The following is a 20,410-nucleotide window of genomic DNA, read 5'->3' as shown; positions in this document are numbered from 1 at the left end:
TTTCATCTGCTGTTTGTGTATGTTTGAAATTTTGTAATGAAAATTAGGAACAAAAACATTATAAATTAAACAAAGTAAATCATTGAGTTTGCTCCAAAGCCCAGCCTGAACACAAGATTCCCTCCCTGCAGTGCATCAAAAACCCACCCAGAGTACCCAGATCAACAGTGAAAAGGAAAAGACTGCCCTAGCTCATGGGATTTTGCTATGTCCTGGACTATTTATATACTTTTATGACTAAGAGAGCTTCTTAGAAAGCAATATTTGTTAGAAATCAATAATTATTCTATTTCTCTGGAAGACTGGACCAGTTTACTTAACCTTAACCAATCCTCCACGAGTAGAATTGCAATGAGAAGAAAGTTGTAGCTACTACCATCTGTCAAACATAAGGCTTTGGTTCTGAAATATTTCGCTTCATTCAGATTTCATTTGCCATCCAAAGGCAATGTCATTTTAATCTGTGAGAGAATAAACAAGTCTACTTGGAAAGAAATTAGATGTTCTTTAATTAAACCTGAATTTTAGGTAGTCATCCAAATTGTGATATCCTCTTTTTTTTTATTCATGTGCATACATCAAAAGCTGAGAGCTCCTGTGATATACTTGCTTAGTGTGTGGTACTTATACAAAAACAGAAAGGCACTGGAAGCTGAAGAGATAATAAAGATCATCACTTTTATTAACTTTCTCAAGTTTACACTTAATGATGTAAGAAAATCTAACTTACTAAAATTCAATGCAAATTAAGAAAAATGTTTATTTTCTCATGATGTATAAGCTCATATATATGCATATATTATAGATTTATATTTATATACATGTATAGGCATCTTGTATTGCAGTATATTTTTCTGTTATGGCGTGATAATTTATCCATATTAAAATATATTTCTAAAACAGAAGCTTATCCGAGATATAATAACCATGTAGATGCCCACCAGAACTTTGTTAGTATGTTTTTATCACTTCTGCTAAAAGTAGACATCTCAATTTTTGCATTTTAATTAAATCATAAAATGTTTTGATGGAAAAATTCCCAATATATTCACAATATAAACAACAGTAGTACACATACTTGGGCTATTTCCAAATACACATAATCATTTACAATTAAAACCAAAGTTTTATTTGGGGTAAGTACAGTTCATACATTACTTGTTTTGACTGTAAGAGGTAATATTAACTGAAACCTCATTTTATGACCATCACCTTATTACTGCTATGAATCTATTAGTTCATTTGCTTTATTTTACTGCACGCATTATTAGCTTATTTCATAAAAATGTATCATATTGTTCACCTAGGTATACTGAGACAAATGTGACTCAGGCAACTAACTCAAGGATTTAAAATTGCTGTTGGTTTTATTGTGTTATTTAAGTCTCAGGAAGTAAACTTCTCAAATTATCCCAATTTCACCAGGAGTTTGCCATTATTATAAAACCTTGATTATTGTGGATTTGATGTACAGTACATAAGAAATTATTGTTCAGATTCCTCACTGAGAGCTTAGCGTAGGTTAAACCCTGTGTTACTTTGGAGCACTTATATTATTCTGATAAGAAAAATAAGAGTCAGGAAAGCAGAGAGATCATATCTGTTCTTTATGTTCTTGTGGCTCCAGATTACTGCTAACTTACTAAGCATGGAAAAGAGCAATTTTCCATGAGAGGAGACGGGATAACCAACTCGATGCAACTGATCAGGTGTAACTGAAAGGATAACCAAACATTTTGAAGTTAATAGTTACCACGAAACCTTACGAAAAAGTTTAATGTAGTAAATAAGTGAACAAGAACAAGAGACAGATTCATTTACAACTGCTTTGCAAATAGACGGACTTCTTGATGCTGTAAAAGTCAGTCTTCATTACTTAGTTCAGTATTTTCAGCTGAAATCCTGTCAAATACAAGTAGAGCCTCCGAAAGCCCAATTATTTGCCTATAGCATACTGGCCCCTGCTGTGCCGTGCATGGTACATATATGGTAGAGTAACATCTCAGCATGACTCAGAGGGCACGAAGCAATAAAGGAACAATGATGTATGTGTATCAAAAAGTAATTAAGCATTTAATAGTGGTCATTGTTTGAAATGGGAAGGAGATTTATTTCCTTATATAAAATTATACTGAACTATTATCTGGATATGAATTAGGACATTATGATGTCCTAAACTATGATTTAATGGTGAATTCTCTACACAATTTCAGAAATAGTTAGAAATATAAAATGGGTAATTTTATTCCAAATTCCAGATGGTTTCTATAGAAAATAGGAAATAGTATTAATGCATTGTAAGTTGTTAGATTATTATGCATAAAATATGACATTGATAGTTTAATTATGATAAAGCTTTATGAAAGAAAAGTGGAGAAAAGTTGGTTTTCTTGAATATTTATTAAGGTGGTAATTTATATACAAAAAGTTTCACTTATTTAATAAGTAAATTAGATAACATTTCAAAGGTTTCACACCTGAATTTTACTACCACCACAGGTAAGAGAGTAAATATCTATCACGCTAAAAGTTTTCCAAAATATTTGCCACCCTTCATTCTACCCTCATCCACCATCAACCAATTACCTGCCTCGTCATTGGAAATTAATTTCCGTATCTCTAAAATTTACATAAATTGAAGAATACAATAGTTATATATGTATTTCTGACTTTCATTTTTATACTCACCTGGCACATCAGGGTTTTGAGTGTACTGCTCTGCACCCCTTTAACTGCCAAGTCCAAATCCATCATAGGTGTACCAGAGCTTATGCAATCTTCTGATAATAGATATGTGGATTGCTTCTGCTTTCAGACTATTATGAATACTAACTCATTTGAACACAAGTTTTTGGATAAACATACGGTTTCTTTTCTTTATGGTGAATATCTTTGAAAAAATAACTTAATCACACAATAAACATATATTGAGGTTATTAAGGTATTTTTTTATTTTTATGAAATTGTTTTTCAAAGTGGTTATATCATATCATATGCTTTTTAGCAATGTATGACAGTTACAGATATTTGACACCAATGCCAGGACTTGATATCGCTAGTTATATATACATATTTTACATATATATGATATGCATAATATATTTTTTCTAAAAGGTATATTATATATACCTATACCTATTTGTAATAGGTATATTATGGTTTAAGTGGTTTAAATGACTTTTGAAATAAATATATATGTAGATAGTTTCAAATTAGAAAATATACATTAAGAAATTTTTGTGGATATTTGTATTTAATCAGATAACTCATTTGATGCAGTTTCTAGATTAATGTCTTCAGAGCTTTCTATTTTTATCTCTATTTCTCCTTGAGCTTTTAACACTAAAAGTTTCAACAATGCTCCATAACGAAATAAGCATTCCTTCTTTATTCTATCAAACAATAATATTCATTCTTATACATATATTTATTTAATAACTACTGTTTAAAAACTGTGGCAATAATTATGTCATTGAGATTTTAGTCATCACTAACTTTCAACAACATTATGTGATTTAAAAATAAATTGAATTAAAGATTATCAAAATCTTATATATTATTTTTTCTTCTTGTTCCACTTAATTTTCATAGCTGAAGAATATAAAATAGGGTAAGTCTAAATTGAGGAAGAAGGTCTAAAATGCCAAGCGATTATGTCTACTCAAGTCTTTTTCTCCTTTAATTATCTAGTGTTCTTTTCTGGTTATTTAAAATTAACTGCCTACTCACATAGAAATGTGGTTTTAAAAACACAAAGTATATTAATATTGTATGTGCATTCTTCGAGTGTATTTTCCAGTTTTAAGTTAATTCTTAATAATTTTATTTAAATTACCTTTCAATTTTTAATGACCATGACAATAAAAAAAGCTAAGCGTCCAAGCGTTCTATCTACTTATAATAAAGCAACTATAGCCTTTCACTGGAAAATGTTATAGTTGTTTAAAAAATATTTAGACAATGTCACTGACCTCAGCAATATTTTTAACCTATTCACGTATCATTTCAAATCAACGACTCAGTGGCTTATACATAAATAAACTAAGCTGTAAAATCAAATTACTTTTGCCATAGTGTTATTTATAAAATAAAACAATTGAATTGTGGGAAGACAGGAAGAGGTATATCCATACAACCATGTCTTCTTGCCTACTTGATTATTTCTGAATTAGGTAGAAAGAATATCAAAGGTTATGCCACATAATGAAGTTTTATGCCTGATTGAAATCTTAGATATAATGAAGTTTAATTTCCTCATATTTCCAATGAAATTATTAACTAGTAGCTTTAAAAATTTCTCACGGTTATAGAGAACTTACTGCCACAATTCTGACTGTAGTTCAATCTTTCTGATACCTAGTCTAGATTTATTTTGTTTTTAATTTCATGTTTCAGACTCATGAATCCAAATAAATTAAACTGATCTCAAACATGTTTAGTTTCCTACAAAGGCCAGTAAATTCAGTTACTCACCTTCAATACACACAAACAAAAATATCTAAAATATACTGTATGAGAATCTATTTGCAGTCAGCAGAAATCTGTGATAGTATTAACTCAACAGTACTGCGTAAAGATCAGTTTGTCAGACAGCTTGTAGTTCTTTTATATTTAAAACTACTAACGCTAATGTTCTGAAATGAATTCTCTTTTGATAAAGCAACATAAGAAGTTGTAAGGGAATAATATTTTAATATAAATTTGTGTGGTTATGTTTATGTAAGAATCATAAGATCAACATTTGATAATTATTTTAACCTGTCACGTGTAAGTACTCATAACCAAGGGCAGGCATAGTCTAGGGGAAATCTAAGTTAAGGAATGACTGTAAATATAAGTCGTAATTTCCCTATCAACTCAAAATAATTTTCCTTCATTAAATAACAATCACAGTACTCTTTAGAACAAATTTAAGTAAGTGAAGAGACTTGTTTATATGTCCATTTAGATTCCCTTTCCACTCTAATATGGAAACTTATCCATTAGTCATATTATTAAGTCATAAAATTTGTTGAAAAAAAGAACATTTTATTTTCTATTTTGTATTAAACACCAAGGGCAAGCACTTTTTAAAAAATTCATCCTCTTATCATTAAAATATGAGAAAAAATACTTATGGTAACCTATTTCACAAGATTCCTGTAAAGAATCAAATGAGATAATAGGTTAAAAAATTCTTGGCAAAGTTTAAAGACTGAATTCATTTGAATAATCATAATTTATTTTAGAAAGAATTTTTATTAGACATTTAAAGTGTGGTAATGATGTGTCTCTATAAAATTTATGGATGTGACTGGAAATTTTAAGGCGACATGAGATGGTGGGTTTGCATGACATTTAAGAAACATCTAGCTAAGGCTTGAACAATGTTTCATTCCATTTTAATCTTGAACATTTTTATTACATTATGCTTCTTAGGGAATTTGAGTTTCAAAAATCACCATAAATTTTGGCAATTACACTTTTAAGAGATAGCCACATATTTACTAAAAGTAGCCACACTCACTGGAAGGAGCCTCATATTTAGAAGAGTGACATTTTTCTGTTTAAATAACACCATGTCTGTTTCAAAAAGCAAATCAACCGCAAACGAGAGAATTTTGTTTTTGAAGTGGACCAATTTGTGCTGATCAATTTAACACCTCTTGGAAATGCTAGACTGAGAGTACTTTTTAGGCCAAAGTTTACTCTTGAATTTCTGGCACTACACACCAAATGATACTTTATGCCAAAATTATTACAATACAGTACCATAGAACCTCATTCATGGCCTTCATTTGTCCCACATCTGTGGGGAAGGTAATCACTTTTCTGTTCCTGTGGGGAAGACGGCCCTGGTCTCATTCGCCACCTATGAGGAGCTCATGAGCAGAAGGAAAGTTTTGCAGAACTGTTAGCAAACTGAAGCATTCATGAACTGAAGTATTATTGTATATTCTCAGTTTTAAACATATTTTTAAGGATACAAATTTATTTTTCTAAGCATTGTAACTAGCTACAAAGGATTTCTATTCTGTAGGAAGAATATATATATATTTTTTTTTCATTTGAGGAGGTTGGTAAATGTTTATTCATATTTTAAAGTGCACTTCTCAGGTTGGCACATGCTGTAATCCCAGCTGAGAGGCTGAGGCAGAAGGATTCAAAATTCATGTACAATGTGGGCAACTGGGGATAGAGTTCACTATGAAAGTTTGAGGTTTCATGTAGAGAGAGACAGAGAGGAGACAGAGAGAGAGGAGGGGGAAACAGACAGATTAAAGGGAAGGGAAAGAAACAGAGGAGAGAGGGAAGAAGGGAGAGGAGAGAAGAGCAGAAAAAGAAGGGAAGAGAGGAGAAGAGGAGAGGAGAGGAGAAAAGAGAAGAGAGGAAGATTTTAAAAATTACATTGGGCATTTTAAGTTTGAGTTTACTTTGTGGCTTTGGTCATTGTACATATCTTCTCTGAACCTTAACTGTGTTAACAAAAGGAATTTAAACACATAGTAAAACCCACTTAATGCGTTTGATCTGAGCAATTCATAGGTAGCAAATGACATGCATCAAGACAGGGCAACTAAGTCACACACAGCACCCACTACTGCTCACATTGCAAGTCTCGCCCTGCATTCTAGCCACCTGTTGTTTGTCTTTATTTTGCTCTGGACCACGGAGATGCGAGTGCACATCAAATCCACTGAGTATCACATAGGCTCAAAACTTTCTGAAGAGCCACTCTGGCTTGCTATAGAAAAGGTTTCAGCGTGCAAGACTTTTTATTAAGTTACCTGCAAGTATCCAGCAGTGAAATCTTATGCAAAGTCCCAGCTATAAACTAGCATGGTGACACAAAATCTGCTGTTGCATAGTTCAGTTTATTAAAACAATTTCGGGTATACAGGATTCAGGAAAATATATGCTAGGTTAAAGTTTTAAAGAGGTCCCTATATAAGAAAAGACCATCAGAGTGAAGTTTAGACCAATCCAAGGAAAAAAGGTGTTTAACTGCAGGACCAATTACATATCAGGAGCATGAAATCTACCCAATTTTCAATTACAAATGCTGCAGTAAATAGTTAAGACTGTCGCAGAAGGAATTAGAGGTTCTATTTCCTGTTTAGTGTTAATGCCAAGGGTGCATCCACTTCAATTTAAGCAACTTCCCTACTGGAGCACTCTGGTGCGTCTATAATTGGATAATGCGCTTCCTGCTTCACAGCAGAGTTGTTCTCCCTGCTCCAGGAATGTATTGATTCTTCCTTCACCTTCAGCTCTCACCCTCCACCAGCTGAGGGAGCAGGAGACCTTGGCACAGGGTCGGGGCGCGGGTTGCCCTGCTTCCCATGGCTTCTGGAGGCGACCTCTTTATTGATGTGGAGTAGGAGCCTCCGTGCCATTTACAGCAATTCAGCTGCACCAAGCTTCGTAGTTTTGTTCTGCCCAAGAAGTTCCAAGGAGCTTGCATTTTAATTAGTTACTTTTTTAAAAAGTTTGCTTGGGATAGATAAGACAAACAAGCTCTCTTGTGTTTGTTTTGTGTATTCCCTTATTTAAATGTTTTTTTCTAAGATACCTGTAAATATTGCAATGTTAATAAAACTTTCTTTCTTCCCCCCTCTTTTTCTTGTCACACACACACACACACACACACACACACACACACACACGCAGTCACACACCACTCCCAACACCCAGGGGATGCCATATGTCCCATGTGAGACCTCCTTGGGGAAAGTGAAGTGATGTACATATCACACGGTACCACTGGGAGAGGACAGTCGTCATCACTGGCGATGACAATTTTCTCACTCTCAAGACATGCAAATGACTTTTTTCATGTGTTCTTTTTATGTTATTTGCATAATTTTCTCCTGCAAAAATGAGAACTGTCAAAAATTAACCATTTGGGGCTTCCGCATTCAGCTCCATGACCTCTTTTTAGAGAACTGGATTTCTCTCCAGAAGAGGGGGACTTGTAACCCTGCATGCAGAAGGAGCAGCAGTGCTCTGAAGAGGGGCTCTTGTCAGAGAGAAGGGGTGCTGGTGGCCGGGGTCCCAGGTGGGTGATAGTGCAGGATCACGGATGAAAAGTTCTTGGATGTTTTTGGAAGCTTTCATTAACTTGGTTACTCTTTCAGTTAACAAATCATTTTTTTCACAGACAGTAGAGAATGCATCCCTGTCATAGGTCTCTCTCCTGAGATAGTCAGGTTAGCAGCATAATGTAAAAAGACTTTAGCACTTGGGATGCTAAGTGAAAACGCTGTTGGAAGAACCTCAAAAACAGGGTTCTGTGCTGTGTGGTTTGGTTTGACTGTTCCTGTCTGCACAAAATTGCCAGATATACTCACTTAATATGAATACTACCTTTTTAGAGAGTTGCACCCTGGGGGGGGGTCTCTGATAAATCTTTAAATTCATTTAACTTAGACAGAGGTTGATATATGTGGCAAGCTAGGGGCAAATACAAGTGTAGCTATCTCTTTTATCATGCCGCTTAAGCGTTTGTCAGCTTACTTGTCTAACAAATCAGCTCTCTATCAGTCTAGTAATCGGTTCACTGTTCCTTACAGCCAACACAAACGCATCTTGCAAAAACAGCCTGGCCAGGGAAAGCACATTTGTTTAAGTCTGGAAATGGCTAGCACGGTGGCTAATCTCCTTGCAAATTACACTGATAGTTGTAGTTCCCCCTTTCGGCAGGAAAAGACCAGATTCCCCGGTGGCCTGCGTTCCTTTCTGATTCCCGGGAGCCCCACCAAGCCCCTGCGTGGGTAAGTGACTCGTGTGGAGGGAGCATTGCTGGCTAATCAGGTCGATGAATGTGGCGGGCTCCGGGGACCGACGGGAGTCCATCAGCGCAGCTAGGGAGCCTCCAGACGTGCAAGCTGGGGAGCAGCTTGGCTAAGAAACACCGCTTGGTCCTCATTCACTCACCGGGAGTCTCTGAGGATTTCAGCTAATCTCTCTCCCCTTAGACAGTGAGGAGCTCAACATAAACAGAGAACGGAGCACAGCATGCCGCCACTTGGAGGGTGTTGATTGAAAACTTGGATCTCCCCCGACCCATTCACGGTTGATCTGACGGATATCTCACCACGTTCAGAGAGAATATTTCAATTAAGGTAAGTGCTGCTTTATCTGGGTGACTGCATGGCATCGCGCTGGATTTCTGCATTGAAAGTTCTAAGTGACTAAACTGGCATTCTGCACTGCAGCAAGCGACTGTTTATGTCAGGGAGAGGCTGAGTTTCCCGGCAAGTGTCCGAGAAGGAGAACTGGCATTTGTGCATAATGACATTTCAGAGCAATTATTTTGAAATAGAGTGATTCTGCCTTACATCAGAAGAATAGAAAAGGAAACGTGAAGAGAGACCTAGTTTCTCATTTTACCTTTTAATAAACTGTTTTTGAGGACTGTGCCTGGCTACAGATTTTGCATGAAGTGATTTGTTGGTATTATGGGCTAAAATCTGAGTCTGATAACTTCAAAGTTAATTAGGTGGAAAGAAATTTTGCAAATGAGAGTTGAGATTTCATGTAGCTTTTACTTTAGCAATGTTCCTCAGCTCACTTTAGATCTAAGGAATCAAGACTAAATCTGTGCTATTTTAACAATTTTCATTGTGAGACTAAAATTGAAATATTATTATTTCTGATTAAATTTCTAAGAAATTGAATCTGGAAAATTTAATATTTCATTAATATAATTGATAGCTCTCATAAGAGAATGGAGTCCTTTTCATATGATAGAGTAATAAATGGAACAGTAAAGAAAAATTAACTGCTTTCTGAAATGCTTCTTTATGAAAGGGATATATTTCATTAAAAAATTTAAGAGAATATGGTTAAGTTTTACTTTCAGATGTTTTTGATGTGGGGTACATTTTGTTCATCAACAGTGAAATGAAGTCTCTCTTACATTCAGTATAAATGTATGGCAATTTTCTCTGTAATTCAGAAAAACTAGTTCATGTTATTTCTTCTGTACTCATTTTTTTCTCATAAATTAGTTCATATTGCTTCTTCTTTATCCATTTTCCTCATAAGATTGTTATAAATATCTAGAGAGTTAATGAATGAAACTTTCCTCAAAGTTAGAGTTTGTTATCTGAACTTTCTCTTTTTTTCTTTAGTTCTCCAGACTTTGTGTGTGCATATTAACACAGACTTATAGTTTTATGCTAATTTTTAGTAAGTTACTGAGAAATCAAAAAACTACATCACTATAATTGTAAATGACCTATTGAGTACCGCTTTACATATAGGAAGAAAATAACTTTTTACCTTTGCATATTGTAGGGCTTTTAACATAAATTGATTTTCATACAAGAAACATTCATATAGCTAGACATTGCAATAAAAATTTTAAGACTTAAATTTCATAATCTGTAATGTTAATACAAAGTGTAAATTTATAGCTGCCTTTGTGTAAATATTTCTAATGATACCTTGAATTTGCTCTGTAGAGCGACCACTCGTATTTCCTGAAATGTTGATTGCGACTTCCTCTGTGCGAATCTTGATATGGGAGGTTTTGCAAAGATATAAGAGCACTTTATATTTGCTATCTTTCTGAAATTCCTTGGAGAGCTTTTCAGGCTGATATCAATGTTATTGTGGCTTACACTGGAATAAAATATTTGCAGGATTCCCATAGGCACTGAAGTGTAATTGCTGGTTGTATGTATCCAGCCAAGCCCTGAAGGCATTTGTCTACCTCTTTTGCATTAAGACTTTATTTTGTCTCTCTCTCTCTTTTTTTTTTACCCCCAGGGAGACCTTTATATCTTTTTTGTGCATATTTTTAGTACATGTGACTATATTTATCATGGGGAATTATTTATTTATATATATTTTTTTTATTTTACATTCTTTCCTCTTCTCTGTTTTCCTCTCACCATCTCTTGGACACATTCTCCTATAAACAAACATTTCTGCGCATGGAACTTATTGCATTCAAACAACAAATCATTTGTGATGCTGGAAGATGGTTTCTTGACAGATTCCATGGTAACTGCAAGAAGACTGTGTTGACTATGATGACTGCCAGTGAGACTTTGTCATTTTGTTGTTTCTCTCCTTTTTTTTTTTTTTTTCTCCTTGCAAGCAAACTTAGTAAACAGGAGAAACACCATTAACTAATCAAGGACACATTTGATACTAAAAAGCATATGCCCTACTGAAAATATCTGTGTACTATTTCATGTGCCAAATTCAAAACTGGTGATGGCATCAGGCTGCATAAATTTTTATAGATTTTTTTACCACTGAAGTTTATAACCAGTATATGATCATCAAAGCATGCATTAACTGTTTAATAAAATATGTGTGTCTAAACATGAAACCAGTTAAAGTTCTTATTCCAAAAGATCTATCCAGATATCTGAAGCAATTGTATCATGGCTGTAGTTGTCTTAATTTGCATTATGCAGACTGAAAAGCAAATGGAGAGCACCTTGATTTCAATTGAAAATTAGCAGCTGTTTATTGTGATTAGCACTCGCCTCTTACCTTTATATGATATTAGCGTATTTTCCTGAGTTGCCACCATACTTTTAGGTTCTGTATTTATTCCCACTGTTCATGCATTCATTTCTGCTACAAGGTCAGGAAATATCTTAAGGACAACCTCACTTAAACTAAGGCAATTGAATGTTGAATGAAAAGATCTATAAAAACTTCGTGGACTGGGGATTTAGCTCAGCGGCATAAGTGCTTGCCTTGCAAGCATGAGATCATGAGGTCGATCCCGGGTACCGATAAAACAAACAAACAAAAATCATAAAACTTAAAGTTATGTAATCTGCCCCTTGATATATGGTATTCTAAATGAAAGACTACGTAAAAGGCAATGTCCAACAAATCTTCCATGCCTCCTAAGTGTGTAAGAGCCAAGTAATAAACTTGCAACTATGGTTCTACAAACATCAAGTCAAAAGGCGAGCACTGCTGACTTCCTTTTTACAGAGAAGGAGATGGAGCTGGGTCAAGCATGCACAATTGAGATAATGAATACATGTGGATTCAAATTCATAGCTGGATATTGCAATTTAATATATATTACAACACATTTCTCTGTTACTTTACATTTGAAAGCTCCTTCCAATATCTACCATGATAAACACGAATATTTTCAGAATATTTTAAGCCAATGATGAATAGTTATATTACCCTTATAGTCATTTAACTGTTGGATTAATAAAATAAACATTTTTCGCAATCCTATGGATACCAATTTTTTTTAGAAAGGTGTGTAACATGTTCTTTTAAATTCTAAAGAGTTCTTTGTGGAACACTTTGCTTCTAGCTAATTCTGATGACTACTAACAGAAAGTACATCCTCTTGTGAATATAATATGAAATTTTAACTTGAGTGTTCGTGATACATACAGCATTACAGAAAACTAAACACACTTGGGATAAAATAACATATTTTTACAATTTCAACATGATATAACTTCAGTGCCACTTGAATTAAAATGTAATTCAAGGGAAGTTAGTGGCAAAAGATATGCAGAACATCAGAAAGACATCGAAACTGATAATTGGTATTGAATGTAGGAAGAAGACTTTAAATTCACATTTTTGGAAATACATTTTTCTAGTGACTTTATATAAATCCATCACATATACATACATGCGGTATAGCTAATCATGTTGAAATTGTGAAAATATGTTTATTCAAATAGAATTTGACCCACTTTTACATCAAAAGGAGAGCAATGTAAAATTAGTGTTGCCTTAGAAAATTTAATATGACGAGCTGTCACTTACAAAGATGTATTAGGTCGTAACTTGAAGTTAGGTTACATCTTTATAAATTATGATCATTTACTCCACTCAAGGACATTCCCAACTCTTGATTAGAAAGGAAAGAAGGAAGGAAGGAAGGAAGGAAGGAAGGAAGGAAGGAAGGAAGGAAGGAAGTAAAGAAAGAAAGAAAGAAAGAAAGAAAGAAAGAAAGAAAGAAAGAAAACAGATATTGTGAATAATATAGATATAACAATGATTAGAAACACAGTCAATAATATGTAGAATAATGTGTAGTCTCTATCCACAAACTTTTGATACTCTAGAGATTTGTTAAACTTGTATTATCCTAATTGTACTTTTGAATGTGGATCAAGGAAATATTATTTGAAAAGAAATACAGCCAATCGTATTGCTGCTATTATAAGCTCTGAGGAGTAAAATAAATAATTAGTCTCCCATATTTATAATCCCAGATACTCAGACATAGTAGTCATTTTTATAAACAGGAATTACTATTATTAGCCCCTCACTTTACTTGTCAAGTAGAGCAAATTCAAGTCATTCTCTCTTCCTTACAACAATGAACACTTTGGAATTCTCAGATTTACTTCCTAATACTGCATTTTGAGCAGTACAATTAGATTTTAGAAACATTTATTTTCCTTTACACTGGATTTACAGTGGCAGAAGGGTTTTTCTTGAAAAAAAAATGTTACATTGGGAGTTAGCTCAGAGAAACCTTCTTTTTGATGGAGTACTCATGTATGCTTTAATCCTTTACTATATTTCTTAAGAACAATGAAGGAAGCAATCAAATACTGAAAGCCAATCTCTTTGACTGCTCTTAGTCCACCACCTAACTTGAATTTACAAGAGTAAGGAGAATAGTTCCTGGTCTGTTTTGTTAAATAGAGCCTTACTGGAACATAGCTACTTACCTGAAGTAAGTAGTGTCAGTGTTGCAAAGTCAGCATTGAATGGTTGAACACAATGAGATCATAGAACCTACAAAGTTGAAGACATGTGCCATATCAGCTTCTATATGATGTATAGTATCACATTCTTGAATTTAATTCTTGAAGCACTGACTGATAAGTCTACAAAAAAGAGTCACTAACCGTAGTATTGAGACCTGTATAGATTGTGCCAGTAAAATGACAGTGTTTAGAAATGTGCCTTAAGCACTAGAGCTTTTTTAATCCCTCAGGTAACTCTACTGTGCACCAAAGATTAAGGGTTGCTGCTATAGACCAGCAAAAGCAGAACTTACAGGGGTATGCAAGCACTTTGGGGGATCTTATTCAATGATTTTGGAGCTTGGCTCAAGGCTCTGCATATTTCTAAAACTCTCTCAATAATGCTATGTTGTTGGTAGATGAGGAATGTTACCTTCATTCCTCTCCAGCTCTTTTTCAGCCCATAGTTGCTATAAATGTGCAAAAGTTTAATTGAGGACCTATCATAGATGAGACTCACTGCTCAGTGGGTCAGAAGTAGATAGCTTTTCCCAAGAACTGTTCCCATCATGAAAGATTTCTGATCCATGTCAAATGCGCAAAGTATATACATGTATATTCTCCAATATATACATGTGATTCTCACTCTGATTGTAGAATAACAGTGCTTTACCAAGAAAAATATTCAGTAAACATTAATAACATATATAATTCTTTGCCACTGTGGAACAGGATGATCATGGCTTACTCAATCTCCTTTGAGTAAAACGTTTGTCTTTAGTATTAATGAACATAACTCCATGCCAATGTTCAGAAATTATCAGAAAGTTGTGACTTCTCCAGCACCTTCTCAGTTCATTTCACTTTTATAATACAGCCCTAAGACTAGGTTAGCTGTCAGTTCAACTTCCTTTTTTCTCCCCACCAGAATCACTAAACCACTGATTTCAGCTGTCAGTATTGTTTCTTTTTTGATTCCTAAATGCTATCTTTTAGTTACTAGTAAAACCTACATAATTAATGTTGAATAATTAATGTTATCATAACTCTAAAATTTTAAGGCATAGCTCAAATTCTTTATTGTCCTTTTGTAATGTTTTCTTTTAAAATGTTTGACATCATTCAAACCATATACTTGTTAATTTATTTGATTATTTGTCTCTCCACTTGCTATTAAATGTTGGAACATAAATTTCTTGAAGGTGTGAATTTTGATTGTTTTGTTTAAAGCTGCATCCCAATACCCAAAATAGTTGTCTTAGAACATATCTGCTGAACAAAGAATAAATGATTATCCTCAAATTTATAGGGTGTACCTGTTAAACTAGAGGTAAGGGCTAAATAGTGTTACATTTGCTCTTGTTTGGAGTTAAGATTTCAGCACATTTTTCATTTACATCCATCCTGTTCCTTTATTCAGTAATTATCATATACCTTTGAAATGTTGGATATTGTGCTGGATGCAAGGAATATGTAGGGACAGTATCTACTTTCTGTGCATAAAGTGCTTCACTTGATTGAAGGGGGAAAGAGAACAAGAGAAGGAATTACAGTACAATGTCATGTGGCTGATATGTAGACTGTTCTCAATGTAAAGGGAATAGATACTTTCCTAAGTTAAAAAAGCCAGGATCGTTTTCCAAAAAAAAAAAAAGAAGTTGAAAGATAGCTTGAATTTATACAGATGAAAAAGGGTTATTAGCTCCTAATAGAGGCAATAAAGCAAGTAAGCACAGAAATATATTGTGTGAGTTCTGTCACTCCTTGTCACTATATTAGTGTGTTACAACATGAGGATGATATACTTACGTAAAAGAAGTGAACTTTACATACTTACATATGAGGAGTTTAAACTTCCACACAAAAAGAGGGAACACTTCAAGCATTTTGGGGATGGGAGAGACCCGTTTATTGGTGTTTTGCTCTGAAACTTAAATATTATTTTTTAACTAATTGAAATTAAAAATACACACATGGCCAGGGATGTATTAGTGGTATAAGCACCTGCCTGTTAAGCACAAGTTCCTGAGTTACATTCCTAGTACCAAATAAAAATACACACGTTGATACATATGTATATTTACAGAGGTGTATAATGAATATTTTAGTCAATGATGATGACTAAAACCATAGTGAATGGTGTTACTATGAAATTTTATCACCTAAGTATGACAGAACCATGAGATACATCTTATATCTCAGAATATATTCCCATGATTAAGTGGTATCCTCCTTGTGATATCAGTTTTTAATAAAGATATGGGAAATTTAAAAAAAATGAAAATACCAGAGGATATGGTACGTTTTTGATGGTGTTAAAAAATGAGACATTACCAATTTAAATCGTAGTGCCAAAGATTCATGAAATGTGTGATGTCAAACTTTGAACTACATGAGAAGTTTATTGAGCGTGAATTTTAGCAAGTGTGTATTTGTAGGTGACCATCAGGGGTTCTGTATTACATTATCACATGAGTGAATTTATTTCAGCTCTTGAGGTTTAGGAAAAGTAGTGGAGTGTGGATGACTATATTTGTCTGTGTTGATGTGGACAGTTGTTCGTACTCTAACAGAAAAATCAATACGTTGCATCTGCTTTTTGCTGGATAATCAAACTCAACGTAATGTACCCAGAGTTAAAGTCATTAACACATTTAAAGGATGAAATTCAGATGACTAAGTAGAATACTGACTGTTAAATCTCTTTAATAGAACTCTCTCTACTTGTTTTGTGAAGAACTTTGTTGGTGGCACTGTCAGTTTTTGTTAAAATTAAATAGCTCATGTCAACAGTTCACTTATGTTTTCTCACCTTTGTAGTGAAGTATCATCTCCCATCATATTCTTACTGTTAATTCATGTTTACGATTAATATCTTGTTCATGACTTTTCCTTGGGAATCAGGCTCTGTGAAGATAAGAAACGTTGGATACCACTCTGTTCTCAAAACTTGTATTAACATCTATGATGCAGCTCGTACCTGTTCATAACAGGAAGGAGAAAAGTCTAAGGAAGCAAAGAGAGGAAATGGAGGATGGTGTAATGATAGAGATGAAGGATGAATATATCTTCCAGTTTTGGTCCCTAAATCTTTCCATATCTTCTCCCTTTACTATCTCTGTAAACAGCTGAAAGACTGCGGTCTATTCAGTGTGTCAAGTTAGAAATACAACTATCAGATTTGACCTCGCACTTCTCTCACTCACAGATCCAAATGCCAGCTCATCTTTTCAATTCTGGCTTCTAAATCTTTCTCGCAAGAATTTTCATCCTTACCCTCCCACACATTATATCACCTTTGACTGTCACTTATCTTAGGGTCTTTTTACTTCTCTTTCTCTCTCTCTCTCTCTCTCTCTCTCTCTCTCTCTCTCTCTCTCTCTCTCTCTGTCTCTCTCTCTCTGTCTCTCTCTCTCTCTGTCTCTCTCTCTGTCTCTGTCTCTCTCTCTCTCTCTCTCTCTCTCTCTCTCTCTCTCACACACACACACACACACACACACACACACACACTTCATAATGTCAGAAATTTGATCATTCCAAACACAAACTGGTTAAGTTTTCTTTATTATAAAGGCTTCTCTTATAGTTTCTCATCTTTTTTGAGATACAGTTGAAACATTTATTTAGCATCCACTTCTGAACAAGTTCTACATGTGCTTCTTGATGTCTAATCTAGACATGTTCAAAATCATTTCTGTTTCATGTTTCAGGATTTATCTTTTCTATTTGCAATATTATATTAACCCTTTGCCTGTTAGATCACTTTACACTAAAGTCTACCCATCCATGCAAATCACAGAACCCTACGCTATTTATTATGCTAAACCTCAGATTTATAAGTTACAGTCTTTATACATGATTCAATCATTACCACATTCAGGCACTTACAGAAATCCATGACAAAAATATCAATTTAGTATCTTCCCCCCTCAAGAGCAGGGATTCATAAGCCATTGTTTGTTTCTCCTACTTGGAAAGTTAAATTCTTGCCATTCAGAAAACTATATAAATGTTCTATATTATCTTCATGAAATGCCCAAACTGATAAACAGTAACAGATTAATTCAAAACATTTGCCATGTTTGAAACGACTAAAATCTACTTGTGCTTCAATTGTCATATCCACCGTATGGATTATGTAGATATCTTGTCCTTTAATGAGCAGTAGAAATTATTCACAGCATTGGGTAAAGGTCATCTATTTTCAGTCAGGTCCTTTCTGTGTAATAACTGGTGACATTTCTCATCCATTTGTGATCAATGAAATGCATATTTCAACTCAAAAGTCCAATCCCTTCAAAAGTAGCAATTTTATGTTTTTATTTCATAACAAGATGAGCTATACTAATTCATTTTGTTACACTTTTTGATCTTTATAAAAATATAATTGGCAGAACAAACAACAGAAATTGCCTATACTTATGCATAAGTCATCAAAAAGCACATGCAGAATAAATATGCTTTGACCTCTTGTGTTTAAAGAATGATTACATTTTATCCCATAATATTACCATAATTAAACTGTATATTTATTATTTGTCCTTTTAATGGGGTGAGGTGAATTGCTCTAAAAAATCAATAAAGAGTAAACAACAGCATTAATTCTAGAAAGTATTTCTCTCACGGATATTTAGAAGCAATCTTCCCTGGAACCATAATCCTAAAAAGGAAACTGCTGTCCAGGCAGAAATGGTTTGGGTCATCCGGGTGTAGGTTTCCAGAATTTTCTAAAAGCCTAACCAGGCAGAAATGACATTTTAAATAGCTTGTCAGGAAAAAAAAAAAAAAAAAAGATTTTTAATGCAGATCCACCAAATATAATTTTTTTCCTATCATTGTCCCTGAAGGCAAACATCTGAAAGGCAGAAAGAAGCATAATGCATGGATAAACGCCGTGACTGATGTCTAAAGAGGAACATGATATAAACACAATAGAGAAAGATCTCGTCAGAAAATAAGGAAACCCGGCTTAATATCTCACAGTCCCACACCTACTCAGAAGAGTAATAAGACTGCAGGAATTTGTTTCTCTGCTTAGCCCTTTTAAAAACTAAACTCTTTTGTTTCTTAAGACATTTAAGAGAAGAAAACTTCAGTTTGTTTTGCTCTGCAGGCTTGGGAAGGGAAGTCCACCCAGCAGTTAAGCAGCAATGAATCAAAGTAGATCACAAACCTTTACAAGAAGTAATGAAAGTGTCACACTGATTCCATTCAATAAGTAAAATCTGCTATGTGATGAGAACTTAGGTTACCCTTGCTCATGCTCATGAATTACATCAAAATTTGTGGAGCAACCACTCATCTACTCCTTTGCATGCCATTTTTTTTCTAATTCTTTTTGTTTGTTTGTGAATCCAGCATAGTATTCTACTCAACCATTTTGATGATTTGAATGGGGAAATTAAACTTAAGCTCTATTATTTCTCAAATATCTCTTTCCTTCTTTGGAGAAACCTGAGTAGGCAAACTTTTTCCCATTTTAAGCAGAATTCTGTACTAATAGTTAGGAGATTCTTTAGAGCTGAATTTATTTCATTATCTGATTCCCAAAAAAGGGAATTGTTAAGCAGTTAAACATCAGTGAGCACAGTGAAATTAATCTTCCATATGAAAACCCATTTATTCATAAAATCAATATCCAGGCCAGTCCTCTAAAATTTTTCATTTGCTCACTTTTTAGAAACAGCGTCTTGCTATGTTTCCTAGGTTGCTATCAGCCTCCTGGGAATGAGTGATTTCCTGCCTCAGCTTCCTAAGTATCTGGGCCTGCAGTCATGAGCTACCATACTCATTTTTAATGCACACGTACATTCTGTATGATTTTAATCTAGATTTAGAGCTCCCCTGTAGGACACATGCAGTTTAAATTTATGGAATATCTGTTTATCTTGCCTCCAACTCATACCAAATATGAAAACAATAACTTATTTGCTTGTTTTACAGAAGTAAAATTGAAACTTGCCAGGTATGTTTATGTTCTGATGATAATGATACACTATAACAGGGTGTGTGGGCTAAGCTAAAGAAGCTCTAAGTTTGGGAGGTCAGGGTGTGGGCCTCTTGGTGGCAGGGTCTTGAATGGTGCAGAGGGAGAGAGGGAACCTTTCTCTCCGGTGGTTTCTCTATAGCCACAGGGCTCTGCCCTTTGACCTTACGGAATTTAATTGTGTCCCAAGCACCTGCTCTTAAACAATATATTGTAACTATGCAGTTTAGCTTCCTCCTCTTGGTGCCTCAGTGTGATTCAAATTGAATTTCCCTGAATGACACTTTTGGAGATGTACCCAGCCCAAACCATAGCACCGAGTTGTTAAGCACTGGAGTCTTAGGAAAGATTCAGGAAGATCACTGTTGGTGGTATCCTCATTAAAATATGTTGAGGTTTCAAGGGGGAAACTCCAGATCTATAGGCAAGTTTGTCGACATAAAGCCTTCACTAATTAAAACATGTCTTTGAGAATCAAACTGAAATTTTGTATGTCAGTTACAAAATTTAGGGAGGCTGGAACTGTTGAAATGGGTAGGAACAGAAAGAAGGATCTCCAGAGTTCCTGAACTTTAACAAAAATGCTAACAATGATATAGGAATACATGCAAAAAGCACATGCATAGCCTTCAGGATTCTGGATATAATTTAAACAGTAGAAATAGTTTTGTATTCATCAAGCTACTAGTCATTACGTGTGATAACCTCCTTGAAATAAAAATAGTGAATAATG

General features: G+C 34.4%; 1 protein-coding gene across 4 annotated transcripts in view; it reads left to right on the top strand.

Moving 5' to 3' along the window:
- Positions 1-20,410, top strand: part of Cdh12 (cadherin 12) — a 949,967-nt gene that overhangs the window by 536,209 nt on the left and 393,348 nt on the right. For 2 of the 4 annotated variants that reach the window (XM_063258016.1, XM_063258012.1), the window contains exon 3: positions 8,958-9,104. The exons of 1 other annotated variant lie outside the window; for it this stretch is intronic. The gene's annotated coding sequence lies outside the window, so the exon portion shown is untranslated. The remainder of the gene's footprint in view (positions 1-8,957; positions 9,105-20,410) is intronic. One more of the 4 variants, XM_063258013.1, reaches the window with a different exon arrangement.

This window comes from Cavia porcellus, unplaced genomic scaffold (genome assembly GCF_034190915.1).
Source record: "Cavia porcellus strain 051 isolate PalLab524CR breed Dunkin Hartley unplaced genomic scaffold, mCavPor4.1 scaffold_11, whole genome shotgun sequence".
Classification (NCBI taxonomy): domain Eukaryota; kingdom Metazoa; phylum Chordata; class Mammalia; order Rodentia; family Caviidae; genus Cavia; species Cavia porcellus.
The sequence above is the reverse complement of the archived record's forward strand: the minus strand, read 5'-3'. Positions and strand labels throughout refer to the sequence as shown.